This window comes from Trachymyrmex septentrionalis, unplaced genomic scaffold (genome assembly GCF_001594115.1).
Source record: "Trachymyrmex septentrionalis isolate Tsep2-gDNA-1 unplaced genomic scaffold, Tsep1.0 scaffold110, whole genome shotgun sequence".
Lineage (NCBI taxonomy): Eukaryota > Metazoa > Arthropoda > Insecta > Hymenoptera > Formicidae > Trachymyrmex > Trachymyrmex septentrionalis.
In genome coordinates this window covers 111,220-125,814 of record NW_017304229.1, presented here as the reverse complement: position 1 = coordinate 125,814, position 14,595 = coordinate 111,220, and the positions used below count along the sequence as shown (strand labels likewise).

The following is a 14,595-nucleotide window of genomic DNA, read 5'->3' as shown; positions in this document are numbered from 1 at the left end:
TATATATATGTGTATATATATATATATATATATATATATATACACATATACAAAATAAATAATTTTATTATAATAGAATATAAAAATTAGAGGATTACATCTTGCTGCTGTATCAATTTCAACTTTCACTTTAGTACAAGTAGAATGCGATTAAAAGAATGTATGTTAAAAAAACATACTGTGCTAATTAAAACAATAAAAATGATTATATTGGCATTAAATTATTATAATAAAATTGCAATTGTCTTTCAAGAAGCATTAAAACATGCATAAGATATAAGAAAATATAGAAAGATATGAAATTCAATTTAATGCAATCCAACTTGAAATTAATCTTGAACTTTGTCTCTTCAAGTAAAAAAATTTAACTTATGCTTTTATAAAATAAAGAAAAGAAAAATTAAGAGACAGAAAGGCAGAAAAAAAACTTAACTCTATTCTTAAAATAATTTTTTATGTAAATGTTTTTTGTCGCCTGTTTGTAGAAAATTGAATTTTACAGTTGAAAAATAATAGCTAAATTTCAATAGATATTCAATAACATGATCCTCGTCATGTTACTTACGATTTACGATATTCAAAAATACATATATACGAATGATCAGAATCGGAGAAGCATTGAGAATGTAGCAAAATAATATGCGTTGATCCTCAATGCAGACGACTTTGTCACGACAAACACTTGTTTTGAAATAAATGGAATATTTTCTCCGCGTGAATAATTTATTGATCGCCCATACACGTTACGTACCTCTCATATTTCGATCTACCGGCACGTCAGTTCGCATCATCTGTCATCATTGCGTTCAACTATCCATTTTAATTAGCTCGCACATTATTACGGCGAGGTGTCAGAAAAGTCTTCTAGTTTATCCTGAGTGTGATCTACTACGGTCAAAAGATCGCGGCGAGACGAATAGACTCATAAATTTATTATCATCACGAAAACACGAGCACAGAAAAACTTGAGAGAGGCCGTCCCCGGTGTTTTTCGCGTGACACTCGAAAGCCACTGTACACTAGCGGCACCAACATCAATTTTGTAAATGATGTGAACTAGGTATCACATTTTCGACAATGTCCTAACTTCCACCGAGGGTTTAATTCGAATCAGGGAGTCGATTCTGTATCTTCAAACAAGATGAAAATTACAAAAGTGAGCAAATTTACTAGGCATTGACCAATGAAATTATCAGTAAATTTGTTCACTTTTGTAATTTTTACCTCGTTTTAAGATACAAAATCGATTCCTAGAATGTAAGAACCAACCAACTACAATCGAGTATTTCCCTGTTACAGTCGAACGACATGGGAATGCTCGACTGTAGTTGGTTAATTCTTACATTCTGGTGATCGATTGTGCATCTTCAAATGAGATAAAAATTACAAAAGTGAGCAAATTCATAATTTAATTAGTCAATATCTAGTAACCTTTGCTCACTTTTGTAATTTTTACCTCCTTTCAAATTCCACAATCGACCCCCTGATCTGGTTTAAATCCTCGATGGAAACTAGGCCTATGACCTTACGCACAATAGAAGGAATAAAGAATTAGGAATAAAGAATAAATGATTTCAACCTATCAAAAACCGTGTATTCCGATATATCCAATTTCTGATTCAGGTTAAAACCGTTATTTTTTATTTCTAATTCTTTATTCCTTTTATTGTACGCAAGGCTTAAAGCTAGTCACACACATTTTCCGTAACAGTAAAGCTAGACACACACACTTTCTGTAATAGTAATCGTAAACGTAACATAGGTTTTTGACCAATCGCGTTGCTCAATTGTCCGTAACTATAACAATCGAGCAACGCGATTGATCGAAAACCTTACTGTTATTGTTACGGTAAGTGTGTGTGATTAGCTTTAAGGTACGTGTTTATGATGTCGCTCATCGCTCATATTTAGCTAGAGATCCTATAATCAAAGTTTGGCGAATGTGGACCAAAAATGGTGGATAAAAAGAGATAACAGATATTGCTTTCTCGTATAAATGCATGCGCAAAAAGTGTTAAGGCTTAAACACAATAGAACAGGCAATAGGGAATAAGCCGTTCAATCAGATGTGTAAATTGATATTATATTCCAGAGCTCTGATTGGACAGTTCGTTATTACCTGTTGCTTGTGAATTGTGTTTAAGCCTTTAGAATATGTGACAGGCAATACGTGACGACAATACTTGAATAAACCAATCGAGTTGATCAATTGGCTAAATTGTGCAATAATTTGGGTAATTATGAAGGAGACGGCCGACCTCTCCGATTTTAATGAAATTAGGCTAATTCGACGAGTTTTTGCACAAAATTAACAAATATGGCAGAAAAAAGTGTCGTTCTGCTTCTCAAACCGACATATTAAGCGTTAAAATTGAGAACTATGAAAATTAAGAAATCTGTCATACCGACTACATATAGCGCTATGAATATGCTTTCTTTATGCTCTGTGACTTCTTGCGCATGCGTTTAGTCACTTCCATACAATAGAGTGCACAAAATTTAAAATTAAATTAAAAAATTAATGTTACTCGTGCAATGTTTCTATTATCCATAGTTCTATTCCAAATAAATTATAATAAATTCGGAGCTACGCCGTCCCGAACAAAAAAAAAATAACATATCCTAGCCGCTTGGAATATTTCTAACCCAGTGGGGTGTGTCAAAAATAATCTTTTTAGAAGCAACAAAAATCCATTTGGAATTTATAGTGTGAGGATAGTATTTCTAATTCCGTGTAAGATTCAGATTTTAAGTAGTATTAAGTACATATCGATAATTATAATTTGGCTTTCGCATCACAAAAATCAATAAAATAGGCTTTATAAATACTATCCTCACACCTCCAATTCCAAATGGGTTTTTACTGCCTCTAAAAAAACTATTCTCACACCCTACTGTCTTCATGGGTTAGAAACATTCCAAGCGGACATTGTCTAGGCTGTAGCTTCTAGACGGTTAGGCTCCAAGCGGCTAGAATATGTTTTTTTTTTGTTCGAGCAACTACGCCGCCCCGAACCCAAGCGTTACTGTCTACACACTCCACTGTCCACATAAGTTATGATTTATTTGGAATAGAATTATGTATAATAGAATCATTGCACGAGTAACATTCATTTTTTAATTTGATTTTAAATTTTGTGCACTCTATTGTATGGAATAGTGATTAAACGCAAGAGATCACAGAGCATACTCATAGCGTTACATGTAGTCGGTATGATAGATTTCCTAATCTCCATAGTCGCCAACTTTAACGCTTAATATCTAGGCATTCCTGCGGATCGGAAATCACATATATATATATATATACAGGGACATTGTCCCGACTTCGTTTTGTGTATCCATTTTGATTTTGATTTACATTTTCGCCTTTCTATATAAAGGGTGGGCCATCTATTGGTACGTTTTTGAATAATTGGGGTGACCGAATGGCATACTGTAAGGCCAGTAGAGGGAGCCACATGAACGAAATCGTTTTTCATTCTTGACGCGGATACTTTTAGCTTCACAACAAAAAAAAAATTAATAAAAAATATCAATGTATGCTCATTTGATCGCATTTTTAAAACGTACCAATAGATGGCCCACCCTATAGTATATATATATATACGACATTCGTGTTCTGACCATATTGACCTCCGTATTTATTTGGAGATTTAATTAATTTAACCCTCAGGGTTATGTTTCCGGGTAAAAAATTGTTCATGCATGAATATGTAAAAATATATGGCAATAGTGCCTGTGCCTATTATGCCTATTTAGAGCGTCGATTCGCTAAGGATCTTATACAGAAGGAGGCTTACAAGGAATTCTTGAATAATATCGACAATAGGATCACATGTCCTTGGTAGAAAATCCGGATGTTCTGTTAGCACAGGAGCATTACATCATCCAATCTGTTTTTCGCCCTGATAGTATGACGACAAAACTACGAGTCGTCTTTGACGCGTTTTCAAAGACCACGAATGGTAATTCATTAAACGATAAATTAATGCCTGGTGCAAACTTACAAGCGGAGTTGCAGCAGATTTTTATGTGATTTAGAACGCATGAATTTGTTTTAACAGCGGATGTTACGTCAGTGTTTCGACAGGTAGTAGACCTTAGGGATCGAAATCTACAACTCATATTATGACGCAATGATGCAACACAATCATCATAGTTATATCAGTTTAATACCATAACATACGGAAGCTTACGCACCATATTTAGCCATGCGATGTCTCAAAGAACTAGCCGAGATACACAAGCAGGAATTACCGTTGGCAGCTAAAGTTGTAGAACAGGACTTCTACATAGACGATGCCCTTACCGGAGGACCTACACTTAAATATGTGGTAACCTTGCAGAGACAACTAACCGGGATGTTGGATCGTGGAAAGTTTCCTTTGTGCAAATGGAGGACAAATAATCAGAGTCTGTTGGAACATATATCAGAACATAGCAGAAAAAATAGTTTACTAGTAATAGACGAAGATCAACCATTCAAAACATTAGGACTCTTATGAAATACGACATCAGACTCGCTTTAGTACCGAATTACGTTGGAAGAGATTGCATCAAATACTAAGCAAAATGTATTATCCAAAATGTCACAAGTTCGATCCACTTAATTTGGTGGCTTTAGTATTCATCGTCGGAAAGATTATCATGTAGAGAATATATGGAAACAAAATGTGGAGTGGAATCAAGAGCTTCCAGTTAATTTGAAGATAGCTTGGGAAGATTATTACGCAACGCTTACACGATTGAATGATACTACTGTGATCAAAAAGTAAGATGAATTTTGTTATAAAATAAAAAATCTTTATTTATTCATCCAAATCAATTTGATCCCCTTCAAAGTAATCCCCCTCCGATACAATGCACTTATGCCAACGTTTTTTCCATGCCTCGAAGCATGCCAAAAAGTCGTTTCCCGATATTGCCTTCAAAGCGCGCAGCGATTCACGTTGAATCTCTTCAATAGATTCAAAGCGGTGTCCCCGGAGCGGTCTTTTGAGTTTGGGAAATAGCCAAAAGTCACACGGAGCTAAGTCAGGTGAATAAGGCGGTTGCGGACGATATGAGTGGAATTTTTGGCGAAAAACTCACGAAGAATTAATGCCGTGTGAGACGCATTATCGTGATGCAAAAACCAGGAATTGTCTTTTCATAAATCCGGCCTCTTCTTGCGAATAGCTTCACGCAAACGACGCATAACACTCAAATAATATTTCTTGTTGACAGTTTGGCCCGGCGGAAGGAACTTATAATGCACAACACCACGATAGTTGAAGAAAACTGTCAGCATAACCTTGATTTTTGAGCGACTTTGGCGCGATTGTTTTGGTCTCGCCTCGCCTTTAGCACGATATTCACTCGATTGGTCGGTTGTTTCCGGATCATAAGCATAGATCCAAGTCTCATCTCCCGTAATAATACGTTCGTAGACGTCCTGATAGTCACAAATCATCTCTTTACAAACTTTAACGCGACGCTCTTTTTCGAAGAAATTGAGTGTTTTTGGCACCAAACGAGATTTTACTTTTCTAAGGCCCAAGTGATCCTTCAAAATTGTTTGAACTGAACCAAATGAAATGCCAACCATATCGACAAGGTCTCTAATTGTCAATCGACGATTTTCGAGCACCAATTCCTTGATTTTCTTCACGTGTTGCTCATCAATTGACGTTGATAGTCGTCCGGGGCGTTCCAAGTCATCAGTACGTTCTCTGCCTTCTTTGAAGTCTTTGTACCACTTATAAACATTTTTCTGCGACATAGTCGATTCTCCGAAGGCCCTCTGCAACATTCTGAACGTTTCCGCAGCCGAAATTTCATTCCGCAAACAAAATTTAATGGCACTTCTTTGCTCAGCAAAATCAGACATTGTAAAAATCGCCAAAATCACTTTTAGTCGTTTAGAAAACACAAGCGTAACTATATGACTAATGATGACATTGACATGAAATTTGCCACAGATGTCACTAACAGTAGTACCAACATAAAAATAAAAAAGTTTGCTCGAATCGATTAGCGCGGGAAGTTTAAATTAAAAATTCACCTTACTTTTTGATCACAGTAGTATATCAATCCAAAGAAATGTCAATATTAACAAGTCGACAACCTTCGACATATACGAATTTGGCGACGCTTCAGAAATCGCATATGGGGCATGCTTGTATGCAGTCAATACAAGCAAGGTATTAGTCATTCGGAATTAATCTGTACAAGAGCTAAGATAGCACCTTTAAAGACTATATCCTTGGAAACTTGAGCTGGAAGCAGCGCTTCTGCTATCACAATTATATCACACAATAAAAGGAGCATATGCCAATAGAATCAATAAGATTATCTTATGGAGCGATAGTGACGCTTGGATGGATTAAGATACTACACTCAGGACGTTTGTAGTAAACAGAGATATCCAAGATCCAGGATTTTACAGAAGAAGCCATTTAGTTACATGTTGCATCGGAAGACAACTCAGCCCTATTATCGCGAGGAGTGACCATTTGGTTCAACGGTAGACCATTCAAGATCAATTGTAGTGGAACGGGCCTTGCTGCCTAAGAGAAGGAAAACAGTATCCAACAGTTTAGTCCAACTACAACAGAAGTCAAGATGAGAGACCTACCCGCTGAAAGAGTTCACAATTACAATCGACCTTTTATCGTGATCGGTATAGATTATGTAGGTCTGTTTCAAGTTCGAGAAAGCCGACGCAGAAGAAGAATCCATATTAGTAAAGGATATATCGCAATATTTATTTGTATTAGTACAAAAGCCGTACATCTGGAAATGGTAACTGATCTTTCTATAGAAACATTTATGGCTTCTTTACGGCGATTCACTTCTAGAAGAGGTTTATGCTCTCAAATCTTGGACAACGGTACCAATTTTCTTAGAGCAGTTAAACATCTTAATGAATTGTACGAGTTCTTAGCTGAAAAGCAAAATACTTTTAAGAATTAGCGGAACAACGAATAGAATGGCATTTCATCCCACCTCAAGCGCCTAATTTTGGTGGATTATGAGAGGCGACAGTGAAGAGCACTAAAAGACATTTGTGTACTATAATCAAAGGACGAATTTTAACGTACAAAGAATACAGCACTCTTTTCTCTCAAATAGAAGCCGTGCTTAACTCGCGACCGCTTACACCACTTTCGAACGACCTGTCTGATTTTTCAGTTCTGACATCAGCACATTTTTTGACGGGAGGATTACTTTTACAGCCAGTACAACGCAATCATCTCGATAATTGTTCAGATAATTATCTATATGGCAAACAGTCCAAAAATTAAGTCAATCATTTTGAAACCGTTGACAGATAGAATACCTCCAAGAATTGCAGAACAAACCAAATGGACGACTTCTAGAAACAACTTGAAGAAGAATGACCTTGTCATTATGCAGGAAGATCATGCCCCTCCTTTTCAATGGCGGCGAGGACGAGTGCTGGAAGTACACCCAGGTTCCGACGGAGAAATGAGAGTCGTCACTCTACGAATTTCCAATGGGATATTTAAGCGACCTGTTAGAAAATGTGCACACTCCCTATAAGAGAAAATTATGATAATTAAAGACTGTAAACTTTATATTTAAAAGATTTTTTTTAAGATGGATTTGTGTTTAGATTACAGTTGAGTTTAATACAATAATTAAGTTTATTTGAGTTTATACCATCTCATGTTTATACTTAAATTTGTTGTTTCTTTGTGTTGAAAGCTATTCTTCAAGGTGGCCGGAATGTTAAGGAAGGTAGAGAATTTTATTTGAACCGCGCAAATCTGTAATCCCGTCGGTAATTGGCGCTTTTGTGACGCTCCCGCGTAACACACGCGTAGCTATATTCTGTTCATGGCGGATACATGTTATTACGTTTTTTCTTCCGAAGAATCGTCGCTATAATACTCGTGGGTAAATAAATCCTTTTGAACCTTTCCTGTTATCATTAACATATTTGTTATCATATTTTCGTATTTATTAATAAAATATAACAATTTTTAAATTATTATCTTTAATTTTACAATGTTTTCTATAATGTTTTTTACAATAAACATATAAACTATTGCAATATTTACGATTCATACTGATCACAAAGATGATGCTCATGAAAAATGTGTTATGCAGAGAGACTTTCTACACCATGCGCAAGTATAATAGTTACAGCTATTTCACCACAAATATCGCATATTGGTTTCGAATATTTTTTAAAGTAAAAATCGACCGGTGTTTCAAATTCTGGCCTATGTTCCAAATATTCACTTTTGTACCAAGCGTATTTAAACAAATTAGTAAATCTTGACGATGAAAACTGATTGTGCGATAAAGATTGTAATTTTAAAATAGTGTTCCTAGAATGAAGTTTTACATCAAGATCTAAAAGCATGACTACATCTGAAAAATGCTTGATGAAATTCTTCCACAAACGGAATCTAAAACATCTAAATATGGTTGTATTTTTCTTGTTGTTCCAGCCGGTTTGCAGAATCTGTTCTATTTCTTTGAATTATATTCGGACAATGACCAATCCACAAATCTAACAGTAAAACTAAATTTGGTCCAACATTTGGAAAATATACTTCCCTTACCCAAGTTCAAAATAATTAGATGTTAGTTTACCAGATTTTGACGCTATAATAAAAATATTATTTACGGTTTGTCGTTTTTTGTATCCTAGGACCTAATGTCCCACTAGATTCTTTTAACACTAGAAGTGAAGATATAATCTACCATTGACTGAAATAACAGATTGTATTGTATGACTGTGTAATCGCAGATATTGACTGTGCTACACTCTCTATTTTTTTTATACCTTTCTCTACCAATGTATGACCAGCATATAATTCTAATTGAAAACCATTTTGGTCCGAATTATATACATTTTCAATTCCATAATGGTCAATATAATATTTGACATTTTCAATAAATCTATTATTTATTTATTTTCAATAAGTCTGCTTGTAAAGCTTCCTTTGGCATTAAAGCTTTTTTAGTTATATAAGTTTCCTAACTTTTCGAGATACAATTTGATGCGCGAGCTCAAATCTTCTTCACCCAGTCGTGTGATGCTTAATAAGTTTTCTTGTTGTTGTGCTTGCAAAGTCCATTATGTAATATCAATATTATAGATCATTGCCCCTCTATGAATTGCTTCAATAAATTTATCTAACGTATATGCTGAAATTCGTCCCAACTTTTCTAATCTATCACGTACATTCATTTGCTTTTTCCATCGTCACAATTGTTCTGCTGATATTACTTTCCGAAATCTTGATTTTACAGATTCAATTGTCTTTGGCTTTAACTTACCACTTCTCTAGTATTCAACTGCTCCTCTTTTATATTGAAATATCTTCGATGTAACAAATCATTTCCTTTACATTGCATGCATAATTTTCTTCTTCGTCTACAAGTTCTATTTCTTGTGCTTCTTGTGCATCATACGAATTTAAAAAATCTAACAATTCTTCTTCTTCGATTTCATAATAGTCTTCATACATTTCTTTTGACATCTTTTCTATTTTTCTCTCCATCGTAACTTCTTCTGATATTATAGGACTTTCTGGGAAGTCCAAGGCAGTAAATACTGCAAACAGTATTATTATATTTCGTGGAGTAAACCACATTATTTCTTAAAACTTATAAATATTATTTATATGTCTATTTCCAATATATTAGAAGAAAGAGAGAGAAAAAAAAGTTTTTGTCTATTTCATAATAAATTTGATAGTTTCTTATTAGTTATTTTTCAAAAAAATTCATTGAACGAAGGAAAAAACAATCATGCAAATGTCGTCTTACTATGTGCAAATATTTTAAATATGTAATCAAATTATAAATATACTGTTTCATCAAATCCTAACAGTTAAATAAAAAAAAGAAATAAAATATATTATCATCGTATATAATCATTTCAATTAAAAACATTTTTAAGTAAAAAAATATAAAAAGCAATAAAAACTTTAACAGTAAACACTTATTAGAGCTCCGTATTACTCACAATTGGTAGTACTTTAATCGAAATCAAATACAAAACTGCGAATTTCCTGTGACGAGCTGCACCTTTTATACTTATGTTCATGTCAACAACGTACGTAAAGATAGTACGTGTGAAACTTTCACTGTTGCATATAGCACTGCTACACACAACAACTGGTAGTAATTAATTATATTTACTTCGTAGTTGTAATAATAAGACGCAATGTCTTATTATAGTAATAGATTATTCATGTCAACAACATACGCAAACTGTGCGCCAGCATATCTATTTTCCGCCTAGATTAATAAGACGCAATGTTTTGTCACATTATTCATGTTAACATTGAACACGACGGGCACTGCAAAATAAACGATATTTTACGAAAATAATAATTTCTTTATTCATAACTTTGATTTTAATTGCTCGAAGTACATTTGTGTATATATTATCAAAAATATTTGATTGATTTCGAAAGTTTGACAAAGTCACCATTACTATTACTGTTATTATTATTATTATTATTATCATTGTTGTTGTTGTTATTGTTATTGTTATTATTATTACATTATTATCGTAAAAAAACTCTTGTTATAATAGCTAGTTCCATATTGATACGTACTGGACTGTACTCATTCAATGCTATCTCGAGTAGCCAACGACGGTATGAGACGGATATTCATGGAGCGCGTATATAAAGGTGTTTCTCATTCATATTCCAAAAATGCATTTGCGGAACATGACTTTATTCATGATCATTGTTTTTAGCGTAAAATGTTCTTTAATTTTTGTCGTTATAAAAATTAAACAATTTTTGATTTAGGGATGGGGGTTGGAGGTATGCAATAAACAAATAAACAAATAAATTTTTTTTTGTTATAGTTATTATATAAAGTACTTGCAACCATTCAATTATTTAAAATTTTTCTTTATCTATCATAGTTTCAACGGTATTCAATCTGAAAGAAAAAAACCAATTTTTTTCAAGGAAGGATTTCACCCCCTTAACATACGACTCAGCACGTATAAAAAAATACGTGTCTCCTATTTTTGTCCATAGAATAACATATTAAAGCTCATTTAAATCAGAGAGATTCATTTAGTTGTGTTCCCTTGTTAGTATATCGATAATCACTAACAGATAGGAATAACCATTATTGTAACTTTTTAGATTTCGGAGTTCAATCAAATCTGTTTCCCACACATCGTCAATATTTGTTACGTTGTAATGTAATTGTGGAAATTTTCTACGCAATAGTCGGTGTAATGTGTACGCGTCTTGCGATTCGAGCCAGTGCAGGACTTCTCCTCGTGAGAAATTCAATTTAACAGCACAAGTTAGATTATCCACCGCCGAATAACCCGCATAATGTGACGGATCGTAGCACAATTTTTCAAACATCATCATTATCTTAGTTTTTTCCGAATAACCAATTTTTTCTCGTTTGTAAAGATTCGAGGATATGTTTTTCGTATACGAGAAAGAATCAGCGAACTTTCCTTGTTTATTTCTTGTTCGTAATTTTTACGTTTTTCACTTTTCTTGCGCTCTCGATACAATCGGCGTGAAACTTGTTCTTTCGATATAAAAGGCGTGAAACTCGCTCAAGATCGTTCTACGCTGTTTACACTAACACCGTGCATAGACAATAATCTTTTATTTCTGACCAGCGCAGAAGATATGTTTAACGCACGGAGTAATAGCGCAACCTGATTTCTACCCATTTTCAAAGATTTTCTCTCGCGCATCGCGTCGTTTATCAAGTCACTGATAGTTGAATCTTTCATGACATTACCATCTATAGTCACGATTCCATGCGCGTCCCAACTAATTCTATGAGGCACAGCTTTTCGGAACAAAAGTTTCATCAGTAAGTGTGCATGCTTACGATAAGATTTTGATACGCTTTCCACTATTTTTTCAATGCTTTTCATCGCGTGATTATTCCTCGTGATTATGCTCGCTCGAAATTTCGAAATTTTTCGTAATAATACCGGTGTTACTGACGTGTTACGTCCAACCTCCGCATGTATGGAGCTGGGGGGGGGGGGTGAACGCAGTGGGAATCGTACAACCGCTCGGGCCGCAATCGTTCAAGCTCCGGACTGCAAGGGAGCTAGGGGCAGCGGCTCAAACGGGAAGTATTTCGCTTCGTCCTGAGGCTTTCGAGGAGTCGAGGGTCGAAAGGGGGACGAAGTGGAAGCCTCTCTCGAGGTCGACGCTCCGCAGAGCGAGAGTCGAACGCACTCGTTAAGGCCCGAATCTGGATCAGTGTGTCGTGAGGCGCACTTTTACACCAGATGTGCCAGTGCGCTCGTGTGTCCTTCTTTTCGGTCTTGGAAGTGAATCCAAGTGACCAGGGAGAGGAACGAATGCAATTGCGAGTTAACATCTATGAATACAATGAGGTGTTGGTAGAATTAAAATGATCGGTCTTTTAATTTCATAATATAATTAGAGATAAGGTTGTCGTTACACAATATAAAGTTATCATTACATAACTGAATTATCACTACATAACTACGTTTGGTTATCCGTTTTTTTTTTTGTTAAAACAATATGTGTGTGTGTGTGTGTGTGTGTGTGTGTGTGTGTGTGTGTGTATGTGTGGAGAATAGAATGAATTAAAAATTGAATTTATATGCGAATTAATTTACGATTAATAATTCGAGAGCAGGTGAGTAATCAATAGGGATAATTAAAGTTTCTGCAGATATGATGAAAGGAAATGGACAGTCCTGGAGATAGACGAGAGCTGAATGATGACGATTAGGAGGAGGGGATATCCAGTAAGAGAGAAGATCGTTTATGGTGGTAATTGTGTGAAAATCAGGACATTCAAGAGAGAAGAGAGAAGGGATTAATCGTTGGGACGATCGGGAAATTGGAAATCGACGTCCGAGATAGGCTGTGGGCTTGGATGTGGCGAAAGGAAATCGGATGGTTCGAGGAATTCGTTTGGATGTATAGAAAGGATTGGTACGGGGGAATAGGAAATTTCTATCAGTGGAGAAGGAATGGGAAGCCGGTGTTTCTATCACGTTATTTTCTGATGGTCGGGCGCTGGGAGTGGAATCGCAGGAGTGATGGGATAGGGTCCTGTTCCGAGCGGCCCGTCGGCGTGAGCGAACGAAGATAATAACGCTATAGGATTGAGGGGCGATAATCCTGTTAGAACTCACTGCAACGTTCATTTATTTAATAAAGGGGGAGAGGGCGGAAGAAGAGACAAGAAAAAATGACTATAAGAAAAGAGAAAAAAATAAGTAAGACTGTTACGTCCGGCGGACTCGCGCGCGACTCTTTTCTTTCGTAGAGATCTGGAATTCGTCGAAACACTAAAATTTTATCTTCTTTCCCTTTTTTTTTCTCTATCTTAAAAACTAAAACAAGGAATCCGGTATCTCCTCGTGAATGTCGCTCCGAGATAAAAATCAATAATAAATACGTATGGAAAACGTAAGACCGGTCAGATTAACGCCAAGATTAACGATCAAGTCGCGGACGATTCTCGCGAATCCGTAATTACAAAATTTAAGAAACGGCATGCGATCTTATCTTTTGGTAACTTATTTTAATATTTCATTTTATTTTTTTTTATTATTCATTTGTTTTATTTTATTTTTATTTTTTCCTTTCTTTCTTTCTCCCTTTTGATCTCCTATAAGAAAATGAAAACATTGCAGTCCGTTCACATTATAATTTCAATCTGTCGCCGTCGCCGCACGATAATTGTTCGCCTCCTGTCGACCGGTCGTTCATATCCGCTAACACTATCATCATCCGAGGAAAATTAGGCCAAACCCTCTCAAATCCACTCATCAAAACCTCCTTCTCTTTTTATTCTCTCGTTATTCTCTCCGTAACTCCTCCCTTCCATTCTACCATGATACTTTACACACACACTCTCACACATCCATAAATGCATACATATAACTCAGAATAGAGAACCAAAAATTGTATTATTTTTTGTATTTACTTGACAAAATTGTATTTATTTATTTTTTATTCAAAAAATTTATCACTCAAGTTTGCTTCTTTTAATTATATCATTATTAAATTAACTTCTCGGTAGTGTTACGTCCGGTACTCAAGCGACTCTTTTCTTTCATAGAGATCTCGAATTCGTCGAAAAACTAAAGTTTTATCTTCTTTCCCTTTTTTTTCTCTATCTTAAAAACTAAAACAAGGAATCCGGTATCTCCTCGTGAATGTCGCTCCGAGATAAAAATCAATAATAAATACGTATGGAAAACGTAAGACCGGTCAGATTAACGCCAAGATTAACGATCAAGTCGCGGACGATTCTCGCGAATCCGTAATTACAAAATTTAAGAAACGGCATGCGACATTCAGAGGTAGATTCTGGGTGGTCCCGTGGCGACTATGCATGCGCGCCTTCTCGGCGCCCGAGACGCGCGTTTCCCCATAAATCTTAAGGTCATAAAATTTTGGAGTTTCACTTTCCCACTCTACAGATTCCTGTCAACATCCTTTTCTCCCCCAAAATCTTGACCAATCCAAGAGCAAAGGAAAATCCTACTACCAGCCAACGAAACCTATTCCACCAATCCAAATTTGAGATGCATGCGCACCTTCTCCGCGGTTGGGCCATCTTGCATCGCCAGTA

The 14,595-nt window shown here is 35.5% G+C and overlaps 1 protein-coding gene across 2 annotated transcripts in view; it reads right to left on the bottom strand.

Moving 5' to 3' along the window:
* Positions 1 to 979, bottom strand: part of LOC108751249 — a 15,244-nt gene extending 14,265 nt beyond the window's left edge. For both annotated transcript variants that reach the window (XM_018491352.1, XM_018491338.1), the window contains exon 1: positions 752 to 979. The gene's annotated coding sequence lies outside the window, so the exon portion shown is untranslated. The remainder of the gene's footprint in view (positions 1 to 751) is intronic.
* Positions 980 to 14,595: the final 13,616 nt, after the last annotated feature.